Source organism: Globicephala melas, chromosome 8 (genome assembly GCF_963455315.2).
Source record: "Globicephala melas chromosome 8, mGloMel1.2, whole genome shotgun sequence".
NCBI lineage: Eukaryota > Metazoa > Chordata > Mammalia > Artiodactyla > Delphinidae > Globicephala > Globicephala melas.
The window spans coordinates 32562211-32573924 of NC_083321.1; positions in this window are offsets into that span (position 1 = coordinate 32562211).

Here is an 11714-nt window from a genome sequence, read left to right on the forward strand (position 1 = left end):
GGGGTCCAACTTAATTCTTTGCATGTGTGTACCTAGTTGTCCTATCATCATTTGTTGAAAAGGTTATTATTTCCCCCATTTAATTGTTCTGCTATTTCTTCTCTCTCAGAGTAATATGAATGCTGCATTCCCTTTTCTACTTTTATGTTCTAAACTCCAACATCTCCTAGAGTTTCATCCTTGATCCTCCTCTTTTAAAATTCTGTATTTTTCTTTCCATGGTGAACTTACAGTTTTTTGGGTTTTACTATCTATAATATGGTTAATCTCCAGCCTAGATTTCTTCACTGAGCTCTTACATAGATTTCTCTTGGATACCTCAAAGTCAAACTCAATCACAATGAAACTTTGTTCTTCTCACCATCTGATGATCTTTCTTTTTGTTCCTTTATATGCCCATCAAGTCAGTCACCCAAACCTGAGAATCATCATGACTTTTAGCTCTCACTTCTCCCACATTTGGTCAATCAACAAGTCCTACGGATTTTACTAAGTATTGCTTTGTAATAATCACCTACTCGTATGTTAAACCTGTCACCAGGGCTTTATTTAGGGTTCACTGTCTTTTGTTTCTGAAGTGTGTTCCTTACTCAGAGCTATATTTTCCTCAAATCCATTCCCCCAGTATAATAAACATAAGCTGTAAATATTTTTATTGCCTCAAAGATCCTAGAGAATTACTCTCAATAATATTTTCAATACACATCTCTTCCCTGTTCTTTCTTTAACTTCCATGTTCTACTCCTAAGAAAGCAACAGAAGTTTTCCTTGATGTGACTTTAAATTTTTCACATTATTCCTTCTTCCAGAAGTGTTCTATTACTCACCTTACCTGTATAGTCAGCCCTCCATATCTGTGAGTTCTGAATCTGAAGATTCAACCAACCATGGATGAGAAATAATTGAAAAAGAAAATTCCAGAAAGTTCCAAAAGCAAAACTTGAATTTTCTGTGCACTGGCAACTATTTACATAGCATTTATATTGTATTTACAACTATTTAGATACCATTTACACTGTATTAGGTATTATAACTAATCTACAGATGATGATTTAAAGTATACTGGGGAACTTCCATAGGTTATATGCAAATACTATGCCTTTTTATGGAAGAGATTTGAGCACGCCAGAATTTTGGTATCCATGGGTGTCCAGAAACCAATTCCCCTCAGAGTTACGGAGGGATGACTATAACTTACTTTAATTATTTAAGCCTTACCAAGGCCATCACCTCTTTCTAGAATATTGTCCTTAACCCATCTGCCACCACAAACTTGGTAAGTCTTCCCTTTCAAATCTGTTATGGCATGTGACAGATTGCCTTGATATTGAACTTATAATATTACTTAGTAATAATATATTTCTGTTCCTCACTATGCTATAAATCTATTAAGAATAGGAGAGGGGCATTTCTCATTTTTCTCAGTGCTAAAGAAGGTGAAGATGTTGTAAAATTATATTTTAATTTATGTATTTTCTCAATCACTAATTTTATTCAGATATTTGTCAACCCAGGGGTTAAAGGCTTAAAAAAAAAAAAAAAAGATGTTTTAAATGGTTCATTGGAAACACAATATGTTTACAGCTTTCATACTCATTGTTTTATTGTTGCTCATGAAAACTATCCAAAGGAAATTTACTCTACGAAGGCCAATTATACCTTTTTTTAACCAAATACATCATAAGAAACAAAAGAGAAATATAAGGCTAATCCAAGTGTTTGTATTCCATTCAAAAATAAAACAAAACGAAAACAACAAACAAAAGCAAAAGCAAAAAAGACCAAGCCCTATACCCTCTCGTTCTTTTGAGCCCGTCATGTATATTGAATGGCCTTAACCCACTGAATTCCCCACCTTCTTGATAAATTATCCTGCCTGTTCTCACAAATGGTGAGAAGTCTATGCAAGAGCCTTGGAGCAGGACTTCACCAGGAAGGTAAAGGGACTCAGGGATCTTATCTGTCTTATTTGTTGCCCTGGAAACAATATTGTGTCTGCTTCTTTGCCAGTACACCATGTGTGCGAGAGTTACTCTGGGACTAGGTCTATTCACTTGGAGAAAGAGATAAACACAATAATAAAGACAACAGTTGCTCTTTTATCCAAATGCAGGAGATAAATTATAATTCTGCTTTTGGCAATTATATTGGGAATTCACCAGAGTACTGAAACCTCAATGAATCCTTTTGTAAACCAAGTACTTCATAATGAGCACAGCAATGCTTTAATGTATAAATTTAAGCTCTTTTTTAAAAAAAAGTATTTTCATATTTTGCAGTATATTTACAAAGGAATCTGGCCTGCTGAACTGATTCATTCACTGGATCAGTTAAATTCCACCTAACCTTTAACAATCAATGGCAATCTCTTATTTCCTGGTTTCCTTTTGCTGCCCACATTTGGCTGTCTCAGTGAATTTCTCAACACAGATAAATTTAAGACTCAATTCAGTCCCTCTTCTATGACTATCTCTCATTATAGAACCACTGTTAAACCAAGATTTCTAAGGTATGGTTTTTCCATGCTCACTCTATGTAACTTTGGACATATGGTTTTCAAAGCATCCTCTCATCCAACATTATATTTAACTCAAAATATAATTAATGATGAGAATTCTGCTTCCAGACATGAAGGAATAATTGGTATAAGACTTATCCTCCTACTATAAACAAATATAACATTTGAAAAAAATGAAATGACTATTTCAAGCATCGGGAAATAGGAAGAGCAGGATCATAGAAAACAAGCCCATGCTCACACCAGCTTTCTCAAGATGAGGATTTTAACTACTATGCCACAGGAAGGTGAAGAACAAGGGAAACAATAGTCCTACTGAGCCTAGTAAGCAGAGTTTTGATCTGCTAAAGTGTTTAGGATTTGTGGGAAATCAAACCAGAGAAGAAGCAGCTTTGCAAAAACCTCCAACATACTGCATGGGGATTTACTATGGATCCTTGGCCAAGGACTGGGCTTCATGAATGCAGTCCAGACTCTGAAAGGTCAAGTTCTGCTATTTTGCATTTGCAGTGGGTCTGGAATAGAGATATCCAAGTTCTTGAACTACTGTGATATTAGAATTCTTATCCAGCCGGACTGGAAAGCCCTAACAGCACTTTACAAACACACCAAACATTTAACTGAAATCCCAGAAAGTCCAGACTTTTGGAGTAAGAGCCATGCCTTGGTATAAAAGATGTATTTAGAACTAATGTCAAAACTGATAGAGATTCACTGTAAAAAGATTTTTAAAAACCTGACAGTAGTGTAAAGAGCCACCAGTAATTTAACTGTTTAGAGAGGAAAATTCAGCTTCCATTAAAGGAAGATGACACAATCTAGAATCTCTACAGTGTGTTCAGCACAATGCCAAGCGTAGGCCTGAATTACTGGATACATGAAGAAACATGAAAAGGTACTCATATTCAAAAATAACAGTAATCAGTGGAAACAGAACCCAAAGCAACACAGATTTTGAAATTAGTAGACAAGGACTATACAGATTTTAAGTATAAAAAATAAACAACTGAAAATTCTAGAACTGAAAACATGATATATGATATAAAAATGCACAGTTTCAATACTGAAAAATGAAAGGTTAGTAAACTTGAAAACACATAAATAGAAATAATACTATCTGAAGGAGAAAATAATTAAAGAAATGTAAGAACATGGATTTAGGGAACTGTGATATCATATCAAGCTGTCTAATAAACATGTTTGGAATTCCAGAGAGATAAGAGAAAAAAAATTAGAGCACATAAATTATATTTTTAAAATGACCAAAATGCCAAGTATGTTTAAAAAACATACCTTTACATCTTCAAGAAGTTCCACCAAATTTAAGCAGGATAAATCCAAAGAGAACCACACTTAGATATATCATACTCAAATTGCTGAAAAGAAAAAGAGAAAATCTTAAACAGGAGCATAATATACAAAGTAATCTCAATACTCATGAGAGATTCTCAACAGAAACAATAGGGTGGAGAAGACAGTGGAACAGTATCTATAAAATGCTGTAAAACTGTCAATCTAGAATTTTATATTCAGCAAAAATACCCTTAAAAATTGAGGGCAAAACAAAGACATTTTCGACTAAATAAACCTTGAAGAATTCTTAAAAGAAAATCTGCTCTATCACAGATCACAAAAGACATTGTTCAGGCTGAAGAAAAACGATACAATATGAAAATGCAAATTTATAGAAAAGAATGAAGAGTTCCAAAAATAGTACATATTTAGATGAATACAAAAGGCTGTGGTTTCTCTTAATTTTTTAATGAAAAAATAAAAACCAGTAACATTACATTCTGTTCCTTGAATATATAAAACTAATATATGGCAAAAATAACATAAAGCATAGATATGGTAAAAGAATTATACTAATGGAAGGATCTTTGTCCTGTTATAGGAAGTTGTAAAACATTAACTTTAGATAGAATATGAAAAATATGAATGCATAATATTTACTAAAGTAACCACAAAACAAAGTACAAATTCATACAGCAAATATTCCACAGTATAGAAAAAGAACAATGATAAAGAGAAAGATTAATACAAAAGGAGCAAGAAAGAAACAGAGGTACAATAGCTTAGATATGAGAAATAGAAAGCAAATAGTAAAATACGAGACAAAAACTGTATTAATAATTAATTTAATTAAATTAAAAATAAGAGATTGTTATATTGGATAAATATACAATTAAAAGCTATCTACAAAAATTTTATTTTAAATATAAAGATAAAAAATAAAAACTGTATAAGAAAGCATGAGTGGTTAATAGTAGAAAAAAATGTTTATGATGTAGAATTTTACTAGAGATAAAGAGGTATATTTCATGTTGATAAAAAAAGTTAAATCATCAGAAAGATAAAATAATTTTAACTGTGTATGTACTTAAAAACAAATTTTTTAAATAAAATATAAGAAGAAAAGGGATTCAAGGGAGAAAAAAAAGCTTCAATTACAGATATTTCAAGAAACCATTCCAATAATCTATAAACTATACAAAATATCAGTTAGGATATACAATATTTGATAAATATTATTAACTAAACTTACCTAGTTAACATTTATAGAATGCCTCACCCAAAAAGCAGAAAACACATTTTTCTAAGTGTACATGGCACATTAACCATGGCAGACAATATGCCAGGCTACAATATAATTCTTAATGCATTTCAAAAAAATTGAAACTTCCAGAACATATACTCAGATCAAACAGAATTAAATTAAAAAAATAATGTCAAAATTTCCAGATATTTTAGGTAACCAATGAATAAAAGAAGAAATAACAGAAAAACTGGAAAAGATTTTGATTCAGATGAAAATGAAAAATACAATATATCAACAGCTGTGGAAAACAATGAAAGCAATGTTCAAAAGATAAATGCTTGTATTAGAAAGATGAAATATTAAAAAGGAGTGATCCAGTTTTCACCATAAGAAGCTATAAAAAGAAGAGCAAATTAAATTCAAATAAACTGCATGGAAGAAAATAATAAAAATTAGAGCAGAAATTAATGATAGAGAAAATAGTTACAATGCATAGTACCAACATCATGAATAAAAGAGATAAGTATTACAGATATTACAGATATTAAGTGAATGATAACAGTATATACTTCAATATATTTCACAATTTAGATGAAATGAACAAATTTATGAAAAAACTTACAAAAATGACCCAAGAAGAACTAGCAAATGTAAAGAGCCCTACTAAAGTAACTTAATTTATTTAAAGCTTTCCCAAAAGGGATATTCCAGATGGTTTATTATTTCTATCAAATGTTGAAATGTGAAATAATACTAATCTTAAATTATTTCAGAAGTTAGAGGAGGATAGGTCTGCTCTGCCTATACTCTATGATAATTTTATGATTATTATTTCTCTGGTAACAAAGCCAAAAAAACTTGTAAGATGTAAATAGAGTTATAGGCAATTTCTCTTATGAACATGTAATGCAAAATTTTGTAGAAAATATTATAAAACCTAATCCAGCAATATATAAAAAGGACAAAACATTATCATCAGGTGGAGGATTGTGTAGAAATTCAATGTTAGTTTTACATTCAAATTAAAATATTTTTATCACTTTAATGGAAGATAGGAGAAAAATTACATGATCATCTCAATCAATGTAGGAAAATTATTACAATTTAACACCCATTCATGAAAATAAATTTCATCAAGCTGGAAATAGATGGGAAACCCTCAACATGATAAAGGATAGTTATAAAAGACTTTATTATATTCAGGGCTGGAAAGATTGAGTGCTTTCCTGTAAAAGTGAGAATTAAGCGAGGATAACCTTACACTACCTTAAAGGAGGAAAACATAACTGAATTATTTTATGACTTAGGTTAGTCAAATATTCCTTAGATAGGGTACAAAAGTGAAAACCAGAAGAGAAAATACATTGATAAATTCTACTTCAAAAAATGAAATACATTTGATCTTTAAAGAAACCATTAAGAAAATAAATAGGCAAGGCAGAGATTGGGAGAAGAAATGTGCAATATAGTTTTGACAAAGAAATTGTACAAAACTATGTAATGACACTTAAAATGAACAATCAAAAGGCAAACAACACAATAAAGAGCTTGGAAAAAAACCTGAACATGTACTTCACAAAAGAAGACATTAGGGTATGAAGGCCAAGCACACACACATCAGAAAGTGTCCTCGACATCTTTACTCATCAAAGGAATGAAAAATAAAGCAATGAGAAACCACCCCTAGAAATGAGAAATTCACTGCTGGAATGTCTAAAGCAAAATCTAGCAAAATGAAATATTGGCAAGGATATGGTACAACTTGAACTCATATATTTAGACTATATAAAGTGACATAATCACTTCAGATTGGCCACTTCTTAAAACATATGCATACACTATGACCCAGCAATTTCAATCCTAGTCATTTATCCAATACATATGATAGCATGCATCTGCAAAATGGCTTGTATAACATGTATAGCATCTCTATTAATAACTAGACAAAATTTGTAAACAATTAAAAAAATTATCAGTACAAGAATGGGTGCAAATTTGAGGTCTATTCATACAGTTTTAAAAATAAATAAATCACTGTTATAACCAAAGAAGCCATAATAAGTTCATAGTACTTTATTTCATATGAACTTCAACAATAGGGAAAACTAATCTATGGTCATAAAAATCAGAACAGTGGTTGCCAATGAAGGATGTTTATTGAATGGAATTAAGTACAAGGACATTTTCTTGGTCAATCAAAATGTTTTATATCATGATTAGGGTGTTGGTTACAAAGGTGTTAAATTTTGAAAAGCTCATCAAATTTTTAAAATTTAACAGTTTTATCAGCTTTTTGTGTCATAATCATAAAATTTAACACTTAATACCTATGTATTTCACTTTACCTAAAATTTACTTATAAAATAGGATTATGATAGTCATTTTTACTTGTAATAAAACACTCGTGAAGACATCATCCATCCATCTATCCATCAATCCAGCCACCCATATATCCATCCATTCAACCAATATTTATTAAGAGCATCCTAGTCAATTACAGATGATATGAATATTTCAGTGGTGCTGCAATTAATGTAAATATGGAATTACTAAGCAATTGTGTACTTTCTCTGAAACAGCAAGCAAAATTTACTATTCAAGGGTTCTAATTCAGCTTTTGAAGTCAAGGAACCTTCTTAAAGAAGGTAATTAGTTCTCTCCCACATAATACTGGTGTAGATCTCAGGCCACTGAAACGTGGAATAGTAATGGTAAGTCATTTGTGTTTATCCTGTAGCTCCATGAACCCTTGAGATGATGCACCCTGGCTGAAAACTTGAATGCAAACTCAAGAGAAACCATAAGCAGAATTTAGCGGAACCAGTCAGTTAAGGTGCTCTCAGATTCCTTAACAACAGAAACTGAGATTGTTTTATGGTGCTACACTTTGTAGTAATTTCTTATGATCCAAGAGATTATCCAATAGATAATATCAATCTGTGATATGATCAGAGGTGCGTTTAAAACTTTTATATTATAATTTATTTTGGGTACAGAATTTAACCTATTACTTGCTAGATTCTACTGAATTTTTAGCATTTTAGAACTGCAAAACACTTTGAGGATCTATTTGTTAATTTTTTTCAAGGATACAATATATGCTTTAACAGAAAGTGCTAACTTCCATGGCCTGTGTTAATATTTATGAAGTGCTTTTGAAGAATAGGAATTCATGTAATCCTCACTACATTTCTGTGGAGTAGAAATTCTTATCTCCAGTGTATAGACATAAAAGCTGAGCTCAGGAAGTTATACAGCTTGTCCACAATCATACAGTTAATAAGAATCAGCACTTGGATCTGAACTCCATTTATCTATTTTAGAGATAGGAAAACTGTGAACTTGTAAATAGGCCAAAGTCACTAATGGCCATGGAGAATATGAACTCAAGTTTTCTCATTTCCAATCTGGTTTTCTGTTTTTACTCAAAAATAACTTTTCTCTATATCACACTTCCTTCATAAGCAATTAGGTTTTTTGTTTTTTTAACCTCATCTGCACTACTGATTAAAAATATAGCATTGTGTAAACCAAGTATACATTTTGGGATCTACGCTCATATTTTGATCTTATTAATTAGATTAATGCTATTCAAACACATTAAGTGCCAAATAATACAGCTATAGTACCTGTTATAAACAACCAATATACAAGTTCTCTAAGTTACTTAAGCTCTCCCATATTTAAATTTTTGCAGTTAAAGATGTTCATACGGTATTCCCCCCACTCTCTCTTTGGTAAAAACTTCCTGATTCTCAGTTTTATAAAAATGCACTATTTTGGTTTTATTTAAATGCAGCCTCTTTAGGGGAAAATATGATAATTAAAAATCTACATTATAATACTACTGAAGAAACTATCGATACATGTTACTTTATTTTCCCATTTCTAAAAAAGTTAAACATTTGCCTTAGTCATTCCTGTTTCTTTTCTAACTCCCCAAATTAAACCATACACTTTGCTAGTGATTATAGCATTTATTCCAAAGAGGCACACCAAGAAATATAATCATTCTCAGTCATATTGGCAAAGTCTTGCATTTTACTAAATCAGATATCAAACATGTCTCTGTACATCTGCTGAAATCAAAGCTGAAAACTTCATGTTAAAACACAACTGGGGAGAGGGGGAAGATGGCGGAAGAGTAAGACACGGAGATCACCTTCCTCCCCAACGATACATCAGAAATACATCTACATGTGGAACAACTCCTACAGAACACCCACTGAATGCTGGCAGAAAACCTCAGACCACCCAAAAGGCAAGAAACTCCCCATGTACCTGGGTAGGGCAAAAGAAAAAAGAAAAAACAGAGACAAAAGAATACGGACAGGACCTGCATCAGTGGAAGGGAGCTGTGAAGGAGGAAAGGTTTCCACACACTAGGAAGCCCCATTCGAGGGCGGAGACTGTGGGTGGCGGAGTTGGGGTGCTTCGGAGCCGTGGAGGAGAGAGCAGCAACAGGGGTGCGGCGGGAAAAGCGGAGTGATTCCCGCACAGAGGATCGGTGCCGACCAGCACTCAGCAGCCCAAGAGTTTTGTCTGCTCACCCACTGGAGCAGGCGGGGCCTGGGAGCTGAGGCTAGGGCTTTGGTCGGATCCCAGGGAAAGGACTGGGGTTGGCGGCGTGAACACAGCCTGAAGGGGTTAGTGCACCACGGCTAGCCAGGATGGAGTCCGGGAAAAAGTCTGGACCTGCCGAAGAGGCAAGAAACTTTTTCTTCCCTTTTTGTTTCACGGTGCGCGAGCAGAGGGGATTAAGAGCACTGCTTAAAGGAGCTCCAGAGACGGACGCGAGCCGCGGCTATCAGCGTGGACTCCAGAGACAGGCATGAGACGCTAAGGCTGCAGCTGCTGCCACCAAGAAGCCTGTGTGCGAGCACAGGTCACTATCCACACCCTCCTTACGGGAAGCCTGTACAGCCCACCACTGCCAGGGTCCCGTGATCCAGGGACAACTTCCCTGGGAGATCCCATGGACACCTCAGGCTGGTGCAACGTCCTGCCGGCCTCTGCCACCGCAGGCTCGCCCCGCACTCCATGCCCCTCCTTCCCCCCCGGCCTGAGTGAGCCAGAGCCCCCGAATTAGCGGCTCCTTTAACCCCATCCTGTCTGAGTGAAGAACAGACGCCCTCTGGTGACCTACATGCAAAGGCGGGGCCCAATCCAAAGCTGCACCCCGGGAGCCATGCAAACAAAGAAGAGAAAGGGAAATCTCTGCCAGGAGCCTCAGGAGCAGCGGATTAAATCTCCACAATTAACTTGATGTACCCTGAATCGGTGGAATACCTGAATAGACAATGAATCATCCCAAATTGAGGAGGTGGACTTTGAGAGTAAGATATATTATTTTTTCCCCTCTTCCTCTTTTAGTTAGTGTGTATGTGTATGCTTCTGTGTTGAGATTCTGTCTGTATAGCTTTGTTTTCACCATTTGTCCTAGGGTTCTGTCTGTCCGTTTTTTTTTGTTTTTTTTTTACTTAAAATTTATTTTCTTAATAATTATTTTTTATTTAAAATAATTATTAATTATTTTTATTTTAAAATAATTTTAAAATTATTTTTTATTTTATTTTATTTTATTTTTTATTTAACTTTATTTTATTTTATCCCTTTCCTCCATTCCTTCCCTCCCTCCCACCCTTCTTTTCTTTTCTTTCTCTCTTTCTCTTTCTCTCTTTCTCTCTTTCTTTTCTTTCTTCTTTTTCTCCCTTTTATTCTGACCCGTGTGGATGAAAGGGTCTTGGTGCTGCAGCCAAGAGTCAGTGCTGTGCCTCTGAGGTGGGACAGCCAACTTCAGGACACTGGTCCACAAGAGACCTCCCAGCTCCACGTAATATCAAACGGGGAATATCTCCCAGAGATCTCCATCTCAATACCAACACCTAGCTTCACTCAATGACCAGCAAGCTACAGTGCTGGACATCCTATGCCAAACAACTAGCAAGACAGGAACACAGCTCTACCCATTAGCAAAGAGGCTGCCTAAAATCATAATAAGGCCACAGACACCCCAGAACACACCACCAGATGTGGACCTGCTCACCAGAAAGACAAGATCCAGCCTCATCCACCAGAATACACACACTAGTCCCCTCCACCAGGAAGCCTTTACAACCCACTGAACCAACTATAGCCACTAGGGACAGACACGGAAAACAACGGGAACTACGAACCTGCAGGCTGCAAAAAGGAGACCCCAAACACAGTAAGATAAGCAAAATAAGAAGACAGAAAAACACACAGCAGATGAAGGAGCAAGATAAAAACCCAACAGACCTAACAAATGAAGAGGAAATAGGCAGTCTACCTGAAAAAGTATTCAGAATAATGAGAGTAAAGACGATCCAAAATTTTGGAAACAGAATAGAGAAAATGCAAGAAACATTTAACAAGGACCTAGAAGAACTAAAGAGGAAATGAACAACACAATAAATGAAATTAAAATAGTCTAGAAGGGATCAATAACAGAATAACTGAGGCAGAAGAACGGATAAGTGACCTGCAAGATAAAATAGTGGAAATAACTACTGCAGAGGAGAATAAAGAAAAAAGAAGGAAAAGAACTGAGGACATTCTCAGAGAACTCTGAGACAATATTAAACGCATCAACATTCGAATTCTAGGGGTCCCAGAAGAAGAGAAAAAGAAGTGGAC